Below are 18,880 nucleotides of genomic sequence, written 5' to 3' on the forward strand. Positions count from 1 at the left end.
GTTGTGGTGTACGATTCCTATTATGTATCGTGGATTCTATTTGCTAGGATTTTATTGAGGTCCCAATTTTCTCTGAAATATATTGTATTACTCTTTCAAGGTTCAGAGGCTCAAATTCTCATTTGGAATGTCATCAGGCCACAGCTGCCAGAGAGCTGGGAAACGCAAGGGTTTTTTTGCTGTTTTTTTTTTTTTTTTTTTTTTAGGGAGCAAGATCTAGAATTCCATCTCTACTTTGAGATTCCCCTCGAATAGGAAAAATTTTTTCCATACTAGCCATCCAAAAATGACAAATGTTCATTATAACGTTCCCTATAAACATTCATATGTTGGAAGTTATTATTTTGTGTTACAAATTAATATTTATATTTATAAGCATACAGTATAAAATACCATGAAAGGGGCAGGGTTTTGGTTTGAGAAGGTGAATTGTTTTGCACTTTCACTTTGATGTGCAGCCTCTTCAGTGCCTTGGGGCTAACGGTGTGGGTACGGGGAGAGGTTTACTACCTACATTACAGATGCCAATGGTCACCTGGGGGGTGATTTTGGTGGAATAAATGTACTTCAAGTACTGAAGAGCCTCTCTCTCTACTTTTCTTCTTAAAGCTATTGCCTGCTGCTGGGTGAAGATGGTAAGAACCTATCTCAAGAAAGTCAGAGGTCCCCTTTTATCTCCACTCAGTTCCCTGCTTCTGTATAATTCTTCCTCCGTACACCTCCTTCTATTCAGCACACATAGCCGAGTGTACTGGCGAAGCAGGTGTGAGACCTTCAGCAGCCCCGCCACAGGATTTGGAAGAGGAGTCAGAGAGAGGTAAGTGCCAAACCTGGGCCCCTCTAGCACGGTGAGAAATCACCAATCAAGGTGCTCAGTGCATGCTTATGAATTGATTATCTACAGTCCCTGATTTAACACAGGACTGCCTTCGCACAGCCCGAAGGAGAGAGCATGACATTGCATACTGTGCTGAGCAGAACTCACTTTTGAGTTTTGGTCACAGAACTACCAGATCTCTGAGGAGAGATCGGTTAACCTGCAGTTTACGCTCTACTGAGGGCAAGGCATCACTGATAATTGAACACATGCGTCTCTTGACGACAGGCTGATGTTACTTACCAACTAGCCTGTCTCCCAGTGTGCTACTCAGAGCGAATGAGCTCATTCTCTGATTATAGAGGAATGCAAGCTAAACATGCTCTTACATTTTAAATTAAATCCTGCATTTTTTCTTGGAAATTAATTTAAAATGATCAGATACATGTTTATTTGATATAGGAAATGCTTCTGAATCTTGCTGGAGGGACATCAGATGAGAATTTCATCATCAGGATGGAACAGGGGACAGGGTCATGACTCTACCAGGAAGTTGCTAGTGACAGATGAGAGATGATGATCGGGACACTTACCCTCTGGGGACAGATGGTGGGATGTATCGGCATCATCACATTCTGAAGTGAAGAATAGTGAAGTGGGAGATTGTGAAAAACCCTGTTATGGTCATTTTCAGTTTTTGCAAACAGAGCCAAGTTCATGTTCAGGCCAATAGGAGGAGCCTGTCCATGGTTTGGGATTTGAAAAAAGTGAAAAAATGGTCTCTGAACTCTGTAAAACCCCATTAGCACATTGTTAATGACCCTAATACCATCATTAAGAGCCATTTTTGTGGGTTTCAGGCATAGCTCTTCAGCAGTGCTCTTTTAAAGTTAAAATATTCTTGGGAAAAGAAACACGTGAAACCATAGTCAGCTTTTCTCCACTTAGTCTGAAACATTTTTTTCCCTTCATTTATTTAGGACACCATTATTTGGCACCTACCACATAGTATTTTCTTGGTATTGTGTGTATGTGAATGGAGGATACACAGACAAATCCTAGAGCTTTTCCTTTTTAGAGCTTAAAGTCTGGTTAAGAAAATAACACATGTGCATCAATCACTTTAATATCAGGCACACAGTGATGTATACCTTGAACAAAATGAAGGTAGATTTCAGAAAGGAGAAAAATTTCCCTTAGTCTTATATCCATTTATTAATTTAAAAGCTTTATTCAATAAACATTTATTGAGCCACACTATGTGCTCGGCACTGTGCTAGGCACATACGGAAAAAAACAGGCATATTGCCTTTCTTCATGGAGTTTGCAGTCCAGATGGGGGACAGTGATTAAATATATAAGTTCATCAATGCATAGATAGCTACATTTTGTGTGTTAGCTCCAGATAAAGAAAACAAACTGCTCTACAGAGGGGTAATAAGGTGGCCTCAGTTAGCCTGGGATGTTGGGAAAGGCCTCTGTAGAAGTGACATGTAAGTGAAGAGCCAATATTGAGGAGGAGTTAGCTGGACAAAGACCAGGAGAAGAGCAGAGGGACCAAAAAACCAAAAATAGAGGAACAAAAACTCCCTTGACACATTCTCTGAGTATGGTATAGAAGTGGGAGAGATTAGGGCAAGATGTAGTAGGAGATGAGCAAACCTAGGGAAGCAAGTACTGATGGACCGAACAGTATACATGGAATATTCTGGAAAGTGATTAAAAAAAAAAAAAAGAACTTCTCCCTTCACGACAGTGAATAACCATGAGCCTAGAAATGGAAATTATGTTCTTATGAGGATATTATGAGGGCTTAATTAATGAATGTGGTAAAGTGCCTACTACGTGTCTTGGTGTATAGCATCTCCTCAATAAATCTTAGCTCTCTTTCTTTCTCCTTTCTCTTTTATCTAGTTTCCTTGCTCTCATTTTTATTTCTGGATAAAAAAGGAGGCATAACTGGATGGCTTAGTGGGCATCAGGTGTTGTTGGGTACCTAGAGTCAGAGAGGTATACAAAAATGGGAGTGGGAGTCACTGAAGGCAGGGTGACCATCCTACTGCGACCTTGGGAGGCAGTATGTGCAGTGGTTAAGAGTGTGGTCTTTGAAGTATGGAGCTTCCCTCTGGTTCCTGTGAGCCATGGGGTTATGATTGACTAAGCCTCACGTGCAAATTTAGAGGAGTATTTACATCAATATGGTTGCTATGAGCACAAATATAACAAGGTCATCTATGTCAAGTATCTAGCACAGTACCCAGCACAGTACCCTATGTAGTATAGTAACTACATAGAGCTTTGCTGGGAATCGATCCTCCCTAACTGATACCTGCTTCTTGTGTGTGAACTGCGCATGCTGTTTCTTCATGGATCCTTCTCCATGGGCATCAGGAAACTCACATCTTAGTCTTATGGCTTCTAAGGAGCAGTAGTCCCAGGAGTTAAATTTGGGGAAAGAAAGAGGAAATAAACAGGTAGGGAAATAAGGTGACTTCAGAAGAATTGCTTAACATCCCTGTTTCTAAATTGCAGATGTTTTATTTAAATACATCTTTTATATAAGTTTTTTTAAAATTTTGAAACAGTTACAGATTTATAGAAAAATTGAGATGATAGTAGCATAGAGGTTTCCCATATTTTCTTTATTATCAACACCTTACGTTATTATGATCCATTCATTACAATGTATGTACTATTATTGATAAATAATTATTAGCTAAAATCCATATTTTATTCATATTTCCTTGTTTTTACTGAATGCCTTTGTACAAAATTTCCTGGGATCCCATCCATGATACCACATTACATTCTTGGTCATGTCTCCTTAGGTTCCTCTAGATTGTGATACCTTCCCAGATTTTCCTTGTTTTTGATGAGCTTGTCACTTTTGATGAGCTTGTCACTTGTCACTACTGTTCAGACATTTTGAAGAATGGCCCTCAATGTCTGATATTTTTATCATGATTAAACTGGGGTTATATGTTTTGGGGAGGAATACTGCAGAAGTAAAGTATCATTTTCATTACATCATATCAAGGGTATGTACTATCAACATGATTTATCACTTTTGTTGAGGACAGCAAGTACTCATTTGGGGGGACTACAAGGGAACCAACTTTCATTGAGTGACTAGCTAGGTCTGTTTTATTTATTACTTATTTTCTTTATTATTTATTTAATGTTCATAATCACCTTAAGAATTATGTCTTAATCACCATTATTTTGTAGTTGGGGAAACTGATATGGAGAGAAATTGAAAAACTTTCCCACCTCAGCATTTAAAATATAGACTTAGTATTCAGAAGTCTCAGGTGTCTGATGCTAAAGTCTACTTTCTTTCTACTATACCAATTTGTCTTCCTTGTAATTGGGCACAACCTTCGATGCTGGTTGGACTTGAGATTTATCTGAATAGAATTAAAGGAGTTGTGTGATAAGCCAATTAATAAATTGAGTAGGAAACATGTGGCTTCTCTGATATTGGATTCAGATGCATATTTTATCTGGAGGCATTCGTTGGTAATTTAAAGGTACACTTCCTACTAATTTAGTCTCAAGAGGGATCTCCTTTACAAATTGAAGCTGGTGAGTTCTAATGAAATGTGAAAAAGCAGAGGTGAGCAAACATGTTCAGATATCATGTGCTATCCCCATAAATAGATGAACTTCCTTAGATTTGATCTGGAATTTTGATGAGCAGTTGATGAAATATTCAGAGGAAAATAACCCTGCAATTTGCTCATGCCAATTCGTTCCTTTGGGTGAGGGATTTTTACGGTGCCAGGAGACAGAGTGAGAGGATTGACCGTGAGTCACTATTTAAATGTTCTCGGTGCAGTGACCTACCTCCCTGCTGGTATTCATTTAATCAGTGAGGCAGTGATGTCCAGGGAACACATGTTAAATGAGTTTCTGAACCTTATTTCTTTCTAGGCCAGATACACGTGCCTTTAACAAATTTTAAAGTGTTGGTTACAAAATGGAAAGGTATCTCATCACTACTAGTTACAAACTCTACATAAGCATTTAATAGAGATAGTCTAGAATAGTGCTGATATCAGGGATATAGGGATTTTACTGACCTCAGAATGAATCAGGAACAATAAGTGAGACAAGATGCACATCTTAATTTTTGAATTAGAACTATAGAAAAGAATGACAGCTGGGCTGAAGCTAGGGTTCCACTAGATGATGGGCTGAAGGGGTTGATGTGTACAACTATGCTTAAGGACACTTGGAATTCTGTAGCAGACACTGTGTGGCCTACCAGTTATTTTTCCCTTACTTCTTGGTAGTAATATCTCAGATTTCTTTTGGAGAACAACTTCTGCCCAGAATGCTGGTCTTCAAACTTGTGTTTTCAAGAGTAGAACCTGATTGGTCTGAACAAATCGAGATAGCCCCCTCCATGCTCATACTAATTGATTATGGATGAGCAAGTGATTTAAAAGGATCTAATTAGAAAGATAAAGAGGATCCAATTAGAGTAAATCTCAGGAATTTTATTTGAAATGATGAGAATAAGATTCTACTGGCATTGAGAGAACCTTAGAAGTGTTACAGTCCCAAGGGAAAGAGCCTGGATTTGTTGGGGACCGTGAGGTAGAATCCTGGAATGAAGCCACATCTGAGGAAGAGAACATGTGGTAGATTCTGGAGATGTCTTTTGATTCTAGATCAAGCTGGTGGTACCTGAAGTCAGATGTCAGACATGAGAAAATAAATCATCTTTTTTGTTTGTTTAAGGCTGTCACACACATCTATTTATTTATTTCTTTGTTATTTACGCCTGAAAAATTTATAAGTCTCCCTTTTGAAATGGCACTGGCCTCCAATTCAGCCACAACACAAGGGCAAATTATGGGGAAAATGAGAAAAAAATCACCGTAAAGTTCACCGTGAGTGAAAAGAATGCCTGGCATGTGTGTCTATGCTGCTGTCTCGATGGGTGAGACTCTAAGCCCTATGGGTGCCTTGTGCACAATTCCCCCCCAACTCCCACGCATGGGGGAAGAAGAGTGAAGTGGTGAAACCTGTTCACTAAGGGCTTCTTGCATTCTGCTCTGAAGTTCCCTCCCACAGAGACTGAGAGAGCTGAGGCAGAGAGAAGAAACCAGAGAGGTGGACAAGGTTGATAGTCAGAGGTTGCTGCTATGGAGGTGGTTGGGTCCTGAGAAGAAATGCAAGCAATCCGTACAGCAGTAGCAGAGGGACTGCAGCCCTGGTTCTGTGAGGAAGGAAACATGGGGGAACGTTGGGGGAACTTAGCTACAGTCAAAGCTGCTGGGGCATAAGTGTCTTCCAGGCTGTACATGGAAGCATCCCTGAGGTGATTGAAATTTATTTTGGAAGTGAAAACCCTAAAAAGGGAAAGCACATATATTTGTCAGCAGGGTGGGTACAGGTATTTATCAGTGACAGAGCCTGGGACAGTGTATTTGGGGGCATAATCACTCCGGTTTACCAGACATGCTCTGTGGTTGATCGTTTACCTACTTCAGAGCATTCAGTCCCCGGAGAAGAAAGACAGTGCATTCTCAGTATTGAAAGTGTCAGTTTCAATCAATGACAGGAATGCTCTTTGGAGACTTTAACTTTGTAAGTCTATCAAGGGGTTAGATATTTATTTGAGCCCGCTGTGTAGTACTAGTCTGCAAGTCAGGAACTTGGGTTCTATGTTTGGCTGTGCTTTAATTAGCTGGTCCTTCAGACTTCCTGGGTCCTTCTTGGCCACTAACTAGTTACAGATACTTGGATAAATTTTTAAACCTCCTTGGTTTCATTTTCTGCAAAATGTAACAAATATATCACAGAGCTGCTGTGAGGATTGAATGGAGTAATATATGTAAATCCTTTAGGACAGTGCCTAGAGCACAGAAAAAAAGATCTCAAATGAGTATATCTTCCCAAAGTTGTGATTTTGGGGTGGGGAAAAAGATATGTGAAATTACTTAATATTAAACTTCTTAGGAATAAGGAATCCAAAGTCTAATAATCTTCACTCTCCCTACTGACCTTCCACAGATGAACCCAATGCCATTCAAAATAAGGTTTAGTTGGATGTCTTCCTAAGAAAGATGTAACCGTATTCATAGCAATGGGCTCCAGATGGAGCAATGAGAGTGTGGGACATCTGTGGAAAGAATGTTTGAAAATAATAATGGCCTATTTCATCATATATGATTTAGATCCATTTATCTTCTGTGCATCCTTTGTGGTAAATTTGGGGCTATCCTTTAACAGAAGGAACGTGTGAGGTATCTAGAAGGGTAAGGATGGTGCTAGGGATGGGATCTTTTCTTTCTTTTTTTTTCTTTAAAGCTAAGGGATGAGAGCAACATGATATATTGATTTACCGGTTTGAGAAACTTCAAGTTTTAGTAATACTAGTACCCTCACAACCCTATTATTAATTGGATGTCGCTCATCAAAGTTTTCTGACAATGAGAAAAATATTCAGATCCAAACACAAAGTCAAAGAAATACAAACAAGCAGCAAAATCTTCAATTAACAGAAGATATTAGAAAGAGTGCTCCTTTGACAAGACTCACCAAATGAAGTGCTTTTTCATCTCAAGCAATTAAAAAAAATATTACAACTTGAGAGTAACAGTCAGTTTCAAGAAAATCGATGCCAATTAAACAAGAACAGGCTGTTCTTTCTAGGGTATCACCCTCGAGGAGGAAAAACATGACATCACCCTTTGTCACAGACGTACTGACAGGATGTCAAGCCATAATATAGGATAGGACCGCACAGGTGTTTTGAGTCAGTTTAAAGAGCCAGTGATAAAGAGCACGTACTTGTGTAGAATTGGTAAGTATATTTCCCTAGAGGGGGTGCATACTCAGACGCTTTGGTTATGTTATTGGAAAGAGAATGATCTTCTGGATGCTCTTCAAAACTCTTAACAGAATTTTCTTGTGGCAGGCTAATGTTGTGTTCTATGAAGAGTAAACAATACAAACTAAAGTCTTGATGTCAGATTAATCCTTTAACTTATGTCACCTCTTTATTAAGAAATCGAGGCTGAAATTCTTGTTTCCCCCTTGACGATATAAACATGTGGCTCCTTTGCCCCATTCCTGAGGGTTTGCTCCTTCAACTCTCCTACCTTTTAAGACCTCCTTCTCCCATCTCCCCTGGGGCATTACCTTTGTAGACACCTCTTTTCTATATCTTCAATTTTTCCTTCACTTGGACACCATGCACGCCCTTGCTAAGGGGTCTTTTTTCTTCCCTTCTTCCACAAACTTCTCTAAATCTTATTCACTCTCTGAAACCAGTTCTTCCTCACCCTTCCTCTGCTGCATAACCCATGGCACTCTGCTTTTGCCCTTCTTGCTCAAAAGAGCTGCTCTTCTTGAAGGCACTGCTGATTTCCTGATAAGAATTCTACTAGGCATTCTAGTAATTGCCTTTCTCGGGTGGCCCTGTTTCATTTGCTATTGTTAATCCCTTTTGACTTTTCAAAATGATGTTCTACTTTTTTAACAGTCATGACACCACAGTCCGTAGTTTCTCTCACTACTTCTCTGACTTTTTCCTCTTGCCTTTTTGCATTTATTTTTTTTTCTATTTCCCAAAGTGTCTCATTCAACCCGCAGCTCTTAGTCTACACATACGTTGTCCATGTGACCACCAAAGGAATCCATTTAAAATTGGGGTTTGATCATACCACTTGATTGCTTTAAATCCTTCCGTAACTCTCCAAGGATAAACTCCTCTGTGTGCAAATATTCTCACCTGTGGTTTGTCGGTCCCCTGCCTAACTCCATAGCCCCATATTATTCTCTGCTTTATAATTTACAATCTGGTATTTTCAAGCTACTCATATTTCCCCACTCTATTTTCTCACTGTTTTGCTTCTGTTCCTATTGCGCCTTTTGCCTGGTTTGTCCTTCTCTCCTGTACTTCCCTCCACCCCACCAATTTGCCTGGTTAGCACCTGCACAGCTTGGTCTAAGCTCAAGTATATATTAAGGAAGCCCTCCCATTTCCCCAATGGCCAGGTTAGGAGACGTGTGCCTGTCTCCATCAGTATACCCACCCAGATTTTATAATTGTCCATTTATGGGTCTGGACTCACTATAGATGGTAGGTCCTTTGTGAGCAGAAGCCCAGCAGAGTGCCTGGAACATCAGTTTAGTTAATCCTCTTAATACTCGCTCCCAAAAAGAAGTCTCAGGAGAAAATCGCCTTTCTTTGTTTCATTCTGGCAGAACTTTATGTATTTGGTAACTTAAATTCTGCCAGACTTATTTATTTTGTGCTACTTGTAGGGATTAAAGGCTTTGAGGACCTAGACAAGAAAAAAAGAAATTAGGTAAAAAAATAAAATAGGTGAAAAGATATACTGTTTTCTATGGATTCATATTATGGGAATACAAGGTATTTATTTTACTCTGGAATACCAAAACTTACTAACAGTCAGGACATAATGACATTTGTATTTATTAAATACTATAGGTAGTACTTCTGATATTTGTGCCCCAAAGACTCACGATGTAGGAAAGGTGATCATGTTTTATTCTTTGGATGAAATAGTTTTCTTTAGCCATGAGCTTGAGAAACATTAAAAAATGAACAACCTGAGTTCTCCCATTTTTCATTCCAACCCTCATACCTTAGACCTTAGGACTTACCTCAAAGTCAGGGCAAACTTAGATCTGTGTACTTAGATAAAAGGTAGCTCCAAATTATAATATTTATATTATATTTATATTATATTTATATTATATAATATTTATAGTATATATATTTATGTTATATATATTTATAATATATTACATTATATAAAATATATAAAATTATAAAATATATAAAATATATAAAATTATATAATATATATTATATATTACATATTATATATATTTATATATAATATACAATATATATTATATAAATACATATAATATATTTATATATTATATATTATATTATATAATTAATAATATAGTATATATAATATATACTATATTATATTTATATTATATAAATATATTTATATTATATTTATATAATATAAATATTATTTATATTTATATTTATATATTTATATTATATATTTTATTTATATATTCTCTATATTTATATTATATATTTATATTATATAAATATAATATTTATATTTATACTTATATTTATATTATATAAATATAATATTTATATTCTCTAATCGATATCCACATTCATGAGTTATTGGTAAATGGTTTCATCAAACTTATTCTACTTTTAAGTGCCAGAGAGATAAACTACATCATCCACACTTTTGGATAACCTGAGCTTGTCCTACTTTCTTAGTATACCCCAGCATTCACATCTGGGTATATCTTCTTTAATTAAACATATCATAAAAGTTAAGCATAAAGCCCCAGAAAAAATACTGATGGTATAATTTTCAACTATTATAAAAACTCCATGAGATCTGTGGGACTGCTTTGACATCCATGATTTTTGTTTAACACACTGCAACAAAAGGCCTCTCTTGTGATTCATTAGGTCTTTCACTGTTGCTGAATTTCCTCTGATACTGTTTCATTCATGCAACACTGGAATGCATTGCTGCCAAAAAAAAGAGGATGTGAAAGGAAAGAAACAATCTGTCCCTAAAAATCACTTGGGCCTTCGCCAAAAAACCAAGAGACTGGCCCTAATAAGATACTCTAGGGGAACCAACTTGGAAAGGCCCTGGTGTCATCCTAAGCACATCTCCCCTCACAACAGCAATCTCTACTGTAACCGTCTCAAGTGCTAGTAATTTAACTCCCACGTGCATATATCAGCTGGGGGAACATTCTTGCTCATGATGTGTATATTTTCTATGCATATTTTAAAGGATTGCTTCTTATGAATTTCATTTTATATTCTATTCATTTGCTTTACATTATAACTAAACTTTTCCTCAGTCTTCATGGCTTGCCCCTCTTCCTTCCTGTCTTCCATTTATCAGGCATCAGATTTTAACAACAACGTTAGTTTGGGGTCAGAGAGATGTGCACCTGAACCTTGGCCCTAGCACTTCTTAACTGAAGGACATTCGCTGTGTTACGTAATATCTCTAAGCTTTAATTTCTCGTCTATAAAATTGGAGATCATAATGATTACAGAGCTGTTACAATAATCAAGTTTGATAAGTACCTTCATGTTAATTATAACTCTTTCCTTTTTTTTTTTTTGAAATTGAATATCCAGTGGTATAATAGACCCTGTCCCTGACCTCACGTTTCTCAGAGTTTACTGAAGAAGAGACACAAGTGTTGATTAGTGTGTTTGTTACTAGAGCTCCTCACAGTAAAGCCCTGATGAACATGTGATGGTTCTTCAGGCTATCCATAATGATTGAAACAAAACTTAAAACATTTTAAACATTCTGGGGTGCCTGGGTGGCACAGCGGTTAAGCGCCTGCCTTCAGCTCAGGGCGTGATCCCAGCGTTATGGGATCGAGCCCCACATCAGGCTCTTCCGCTATGAGCCTGCTTCTTCCTCTCCCACTCCCCCTGCTTGTGTTCCCTCTCTCGCTGGCTGTCTCTATCTCTGTCAAATAAATAAAATAAAATCTTTAAAAAAAAACACAACATTTTAAACATTCTATTGATAGTTATATATCATAAATTTTAGAAATTAAAATAATCAAAAATAGAGAAAAGAAAATCATATTCTACTCAAAGCATGCTGACATCTTGTGGTATTTATTTTCAGATATTTTTCTTTGTGCTCTATTTATATAGATATATCTACTGCATATATTACACTTCTGTAAAAAAAGGGATTCACATTAAATACTGCATTTTGTGACCTTATTTTGTCTTTCAGTAATGGACTATGATTTACCTTCCAGAACCGCAGTTTTTAAACACCCTTTTCTTTTAGCCAAAATGCTACATTTTGGATATTTCATCCCCTACTTTATAGGCATTTCTGTTTTCTTTTTCAAGGCATCCCAGGGGGAATTCAGTGTTTTCTTAACAGAGGTAATTCTTGCCAGGATTTGGTGGTGACGTAATGTGGTAGCAGCGTCAAGCTTTGTCCCCAGAACTCTAAATGTCACTTGTAACATCTGCTTTGTTGGTGGACCCTTGCCAGAAAAAGAAATATATAGGACAAGGTTGTTCTTCATTCCCCAAGGCCCCACCATTTTTAGTACTATAGCACTTAAAACCGAGCACAGTGAAAAAAAAAAATGTAACCTCTTTAATCTTAAGTGTTTTAAAAAAATATTTATTTATTTATTATGGGGGAAGGGCTGAGTGGAGGGAGCGAGAGTCTTTTTTTTTTTTTTAATATTTTATTTATTTATTTGACAGAGAGAGAGAGAGACAGCCAGTGAGAGAGAGGGAGCACAAGCAGGGGAATTGGGAGAGGAAGAAGCAGACTCCCAGTGAACAGGGAGCCCGATGTGGGGCTCCGATCCCAGGATCCTGGGATCAGGCCCTGAGCTGAAGGCAGACGCTTAACAACTGAGCCACCCAGGCACTCCAAGGAGTGAGAGTCTTAAGCAGACACTGTGCTGAGCGCAGAGCTGGACTCAGGGCTCAGTCTCATGATCTTGAGATCATAATCCTGAGATCACGCACTGAATTGAAACCAACAGTGGGGCGCTCAGCTGACTGTGCCACCCAGGTGCCCCACTTTAATCTGCAGTTAAAAAAAATCTTATTAACTGACCCCACTTAACTTAGGTTCTAAATGAATTCAGGCAGAAACAGTGCAGAAATGTTCTTTTTCAGAGTCTATGCAAAAAAGGTTTTACAGAGAAAATTAATAACATTAATAACATGCCCAGAAAAGGGTAGTTTAGATTCTTGAAAAGAAAATTATTTTCATATTTTTTGAGATATTATTTAGGTATAAACATCATTTATATAGTACATGTATTTTGGACACCTCGATTTCCCACCTGATGTGTCTACTTTCAGTGAATTCCTATTTCCTGGTTCCGATTTAGAATGGGCTGGAGAAAGCGGTGTGGAGTTCTTTGCAAAGGTCTTTGGTGGAGTTGTATGTTCACCATGCAGCTTTGCTAGATGATTCGGGGAGTGCTTCTCTTATGGGTCCAGCATGGAGCAGAGAGAGTCAGTGGGAACAAAGGGTTGGGGTTCTTGTTTCCATTCTTGCTGTTCACCTTAGGTTCTGCCCAACGTGAGAGTAGGAAACATGTTAGCAAGATCTGAGACTTTGGTGTATTTATAGGAGCCAGGCTATTGTTCAATGGACATAAAGCTTCAGCTATGCAAGATGAATAAATTCTAGAGATCTACAATACAATGCAGTACCTGCAGTTAAGAATACTGTATTTAAGTTTGTAGATCTCATGTTAAGTGGTCTTACCACAATAAGAAAGAGAGAAGGAAAGAAAGAGAGAAACAGGAAGGAGGGAGGGAAGGAAAGAAGAAAGGAAAGAAGGTGGGAAGAAAGAAAGGAAGGAAGGAAGGGAGGGAGGGAGGGAGGGAGGGAGGAACGAAGGAAGGGAGGAAGGAAGGAAGGAAGGGAGGAAGGAAGGGAGGGAGGGAGGGAGGAAGGGAGGGAGGGAGGGAGGAAGGAAGGAAGGAAGGGAGGAAGGGAGGAAGGGAGGGAGGGAGGGAGGAAGGAAGGAAGGAAGGAAAGGGAGGGAGGGAGGGAGGAAGGAAGGAAGGGAGGGAGGGAGGGAGGGAGGGAGGAAGGAAGGAAGGGAAAGACCTGGGAGAAGTGGGATTTGAGGATAAGGGAAGATGATTCCCCTTCTTCACTTTGATTAATAGGGATATCTCAAACACTAAATTTGGATAGTTTACTTTCCAATTTTTTACTTTCCTAATTTTACAGAGCTGTTCAAGTAATTGACAAGCTGTTGCTTCAAATTGTCCTTCCCTCCTTAAGTGACCTTATGGTTACAACATTTTTATTGTCAAATGCAACTATTCTTTCTCTTTCTTTAGTGGTGGGAGATGGAAGAGGATCTTCCTGTCTATTTCCATACCTTCCCCTTTGGTATTCTTTTTGACTTCTCATTATCTTATTGATGAAGGATTTTTCTAGGTCTATCTGCGTTTAAATTAGGAGCTTTGTTGAAAGCCAGGATCTGATCTTTTGATTACTTTTCGTTTCTCTGACTGCTTTACACAGAAGGGGTTCAATATATTTTGGTTGAAAATACTGACTGACAGACCAAAGTTTTAAATGTCAAAGAGAATATTCTATTGTATAGTACATAATTCAAAAGGCTTTTGAAGACCAGAAATAGCAAACAAGCAAAGTCACAGAAGCCTCTTTGATTCCCACACAGAAGTCAGAGCCGCATTAGATATTCTCAACTGTCAGAGAAACATCTGGGATTCTGTGCAATGCTTTTCTTTCTTACCACTAACTGTAGAACAAATTTGGACTATTTCTATCATAAATGAAGGTAACAAATAGACAAGATCAAATATGCAAGGTCTATCCACTCTCTCTCCCCTGAAATCCAGGTATTTTTATTTACAGGCAAAGGCATATTACTGTCTGTCAAGAGAGGAATGCAAACAAAAAACCAAAAGATTAAATATGTTGACTCATAAATAAACTTCAGAATCTTTTCCCAGTTTGGGCCACATATTCAGAATCCCCAATAAGTTATGTGTGTTGAGATATATTCCAAAAAGCAAATCATGGTTCTGCAGTATTTCCCTCCCTCTACCTCTTTGGCTTAAGCTACTTCCTAAAAATCAGAAAAGGAGTTTCAAAAGCCCCGGATTTCATTAATCAGTCCAAATGAAATGTTTTACCATGTGTATTAGTTTGCTGGGGATGCCGTAACAAATACCACAGACTGGGTGGCTTGAACAGTGGAAATTGACTTTCTTGCAGTTACAGAGACTAGAAGTCTAAAATCAAGGTATCAGCAAGATTGGGTTCTTCTGAGGCCTCTCTCCTTGCCTTACAGATGGCTGTCCTCTCCCTGTGTGTTCACATGGTCTTCCCTCTGTATATGTTCTAATCTTTTTTATAAACCATACTGGATTACAGCTTACGCTAATAACCTCATTTCAACTTAATCACCTCTTTAAAGATCCTATCTCCAAATACCATCACATTCTGAGGTACTAGGGATTAGGGCTTCAACACACAAATTTTTGGAGTCTGCAATTCAGCCCATAACACCATGTTTGATGATACATATACGTAATAGCAGAAGGTCTCTGGACTTTGGTCATAATGATTATTTTATAGGATTTATTTCAAAAAGTAAGTAAATAATCTTCTTATTCTTTCATAAAAGTACCTCTGTATAAAGCAAAGTTTTTAAAATTCTGAATGATTTTTGAATAGTCAAAAGCCTTTTTTTCACATCTATTGAGGCAAAGTTAGTATTTTTATTTTTTGTTCTGTTAATATGATAGGTTACATGGGTTGACTTTCAAATGTTAAAACAATACTTTCTTGGGGTTAATCCTATTCGATCACAATTTAAATACTGCTAGAATTTGCTGTTAGTATTTTTGTCATGAGGGATATTGCTGTTCATTTTCTTTTCTTGAAATATTCATCTCAGGTTTTGGGATCAGGATTGTTCTGGCTTTACGAAATGAGTTTGGAAGTATTTTTTCTGTTAAGCACTTGTTTAGAATAAATTTTTTTTTTCTCCTAAATGTTTGATAGAATTCACTGGTGAAGTATCTGAGCTGGAAGTATTTTTGTGGGAAGGAATTCATTTGCATATTCAGTTGTTTTTAACTGATACCGGACTGTTGGCATTTGTCTCTTTCTTCCTATATAAATTTAGTTAATTTAGTTCTTTCAATGAATAAACATTACTGGTTGTTTGTTAAATTTGGATAACTGTTTTTAATAATAATTCTGTGTTACTTTTTAACTGCTATTGTCTAAATATAGACAATAGTCTGTGGTAGTGTTTCCTCTTTCATTTATAACATTGATAGACTGTGCTTTCTGTCTTTTTTCTTACATATTAAGCCAGAAGGACTATAAATTTTATCTTTTCAAAAAACAAATTTAGTTTCATTAATTTTTTTCTCTTTTATTTGTCTGTTTTCTTTCATTCATTTGTATTTTTTATGATTTTCTTTCTTCAACTTGGTGTTTATCTTGCTCTTTTTTGTCTGTTCATAAAATAAAAGGCTATAGAGCTGATTTCAAATTATATTTGTTTTCTAATATTAGTTTTCCTGTATCAGTTTCCCTCTAAATTCTGCTCTAGCTGCATCCCACAAAGTTTGATATGCTGTGTTTTCATTATCATTTATTTTAAGTAATTTTTAAAGTTACCATTGTGATTTTTGAACCATTTATGCTGGTTTAGAATTATAAAGCTTAATATTTGTATTATTAATATCAAATTTACATTTAGGTTAGAAACTTTTATGTAATGAATTTAATTCTTTGAAATTTACTGATTTTTTTTTCTAAAAAGCCTAATTTATAGTCATTCTGGTGACTGTTTTACCAGCTTTTGAGAAGAATGTGCACTCTGCCGTTTTTAGATGGAGATGTAGAGCTCTATGGCTCAAATAATCTCATCAATTTGCTTTTTAATATTCCATATTTCATATTTACTTGTTCTATAAATTACTAATGCTGGAATATTAAAATTACTAACTACAATTGTGTATTTTTTGCTTTTCTCTTTAGTTTTATAATTGTCACTGTATGTTTTTAAACCTGTGTTATTAGGTACATACCTGATTTATGTGTTATTGATGAATTGACCTTTTAATATTATGAAATATTCTTCTTTATATTTGATAACATTCTTTCTCTTGAAGTCTACAAAGTCTGATATTATAGCCACTACAACATTTTTCTTCTTTTTTTAAAAGATTTTATGTCTTTATTTGACACAGAGAGAGATAGTGAGAGAGAGAGAGGGCACAAGCAGGGGGAGCAGCAGGCAGAGGGAGAGGGAGAAGCAGGCTCTCTACTGAGCAGGGAGCCAGGACCCTGGGATCATGACCTGAGCCGAAGGCAGACACTTAACTGAGTCACCCAGGTGCCCCACCAATACAACATTTTCATGTTTAATGTTTATATGATAAAACTTTTTCTCTAAATTTTTTAAATTTTTAATATTTTTGTATTTCGTGTCTGTCTTTTTACTTAAAATATATATCTTTTAAGCAGAATTTGGTTTGGTCTTGCCTTTTTGTACAGTCTTATGTTATCTTCCTCTTATTTATTTATTAATTTTTTTTTAAAGATTTTATTTATTTATTTGACAGAGAGACAGAGAGAGAGCACAAGGAGAAGGAGCGGCAGGCAGAGGGACAGGGAGAAGCAGCTTCTGGCTGAGCAGGGATTGTGACCTGAGCCAAGGCAGACGCTTAACCAACTGAGCCACCCAGGCGCCCCTGGCATCTTTCTCTTAATTGGAATATTTAGATCCTCTAAATTTAATCGAATTACTTATAGGATTAGTTTTTTTAAATTTAGCATTTTGCTATTTGTTTTCATTTTGTCACATTCATTCTTTCATCTTCTTTTCCTTTTTTACACTCTTATTCTGGATTATTGTTAAATTTCTATTCCTTATTTTTTTCTATATTGGCTTTTTAACTGTAATTCCTTATTTGTTCCTGTTTTATGGCCATGCTAGGGATTGAAATATGCATATTACTTTATTACAGTTTATGTTACATTCCTACCAGAAATGAATGGGAATTCCTGTTGTTCCACTGGAGAAGCAATTATGTTAATTTTTTGACAATGTTGTGGTCAGCACTGATTCATTTTCCTTTTAGTGTGTTTTTCAGTGTTGATCTATGGTGTATTTTACTTTTCTATCAGATAAACTTTTGCTTTTCTATAACTTCAAATTTATTTTTCCTTCATTGTCATCATTAGATACTTTTTTTTTAGATTTTATTTATTTGAAATGCAGGGAGGGAGTGTGAGAGAGTGACTGCACATTCGCACGGGAGCTTGGGTGGGGGAAGGGCAGAGGGAGAGGGAGAAGTAGGCTCCCTGCTCAGCAGGGAGCCAAATGCGGGGCTTGATGTCAGGACCCTGGGATCTTGACCTGAGCCTAAGGGAGAGGCTTAACCAACTGAGCCACCCAGGCACCCCTTAGATACTTTTATTTGGGTTTTTATTTACCACATGCCTAATAAACTGGCTAATCCAGTACCTTGGTAGGTTATGATCTAATACAAGGAATGGTATTTGTTTCTTTTATGGCCCAAAGATTGTTGGAAAGTTGAACAGGAAAATTCCAATTTACTTTTAAATTCTGATATATTTCTTTGTTAATGAAAATAATTTTTAGTTAAGCATGTCTGGATTGCGAACCCTTCTGATGGACTTTAAATTCTTTAAGAGTATCAATTCTATGACCCTCGGGGTCCAGCACAATCCTGGGCACCTTGGAATGGCTCAACAAAAGTGTTGGTAAAGAAAGGATGATGGCCTGGAGAAATATTACCAACAACGCAATCTTGTACTGTATCGTCACACACATTAAGAGCCAAATGAGAAAGTTGTATCTGCGATATTAAAGTTAGGTGTTAAGAATTGATATCATGGTCTTAGCTAGGGAGTAGGTTCAAGCAGAAGGAGAATATTGGACAAGAATTAAATTAGCAATCACAAACATAATTCAAGAAGATAGTTGGGGCTATAACCAAAGACAAGGCAGTCAGACTCACATTTCTCTAGCCTTTATCATTAATCCCAGCCAAATATATATCTATTCTCGATCATTGTTGGCATTGGATATCTATACCAATTTTGCTTCATTACACTAAGTTGTAGTATCCTATATTTCAACAACAGTCTCTCCTTGTTTCAAATGCATCAGTTATCAAGTTTCTCTGGATTTGGAAGTGAAGAGACAGTATCTCATTCTTGCTAGCCTCTTAAGATATGGTGTAATGCTTAAACATAGGAGTCCCTCATCATGTGATTATTTTATGTGATTGACTTATCAAACTAGAATTAGTGGTGAAAAGTTATGACACAGTTCAGATGTGAAAGTGTTTTGCAAACTATGAAGAGCTTTGCAAGTATGAGATACCATCATTATCGGTTTGGCAACCTGTAAAAGGGAAGATTACTATTGGCAAATAATTTACCTACAAAGTAATAGAAAATA

At 37.1% G+C, this 18,880-nt stretch overlaps 1 protein-coding gene across 6 annotated transcripts in view; it reads left to right on the forward strand.

Annotated features, from left to right (window-relative positions):
• Positions 1–2,555, forward strand: part of MMUT (methylmalonyl-CoA mutase) — a 50,095-nt gene extending 47,540 nt beyond the window's left edge. For 5 of the 6 annotated variants that reach the window (XM_087857037.1, XM_087857038.1, XM_045802014.2 and 2 more), the window contains one exon: positions 610–2,555. The gene's annotated coding sequence lies outside the window, so the exon portion shown is untranslated. The remainder of the gene's footprint in view (positions 1–609) is intronic. The other variant, XM_087857040.1, reaches the window with a different exon arrangement.
• The last annotated feature ends 16,325 nt before the right edge of the window (positions 2,556–18,880 follow it).

Source organism: Ursus americanus, chromosome 29 (assembly GCF_024610735.1).
Source record: "Ursus americanus isolate L20-20 chromosome 29, mUrsAme1.1.p, whole genome shotgun sequence".
Lineage (NCBI taxonomy): Eukaryota > Metazoa > Chordata > Mammalia > Carnivora > Ursidae > Ursus > Ursus americanus.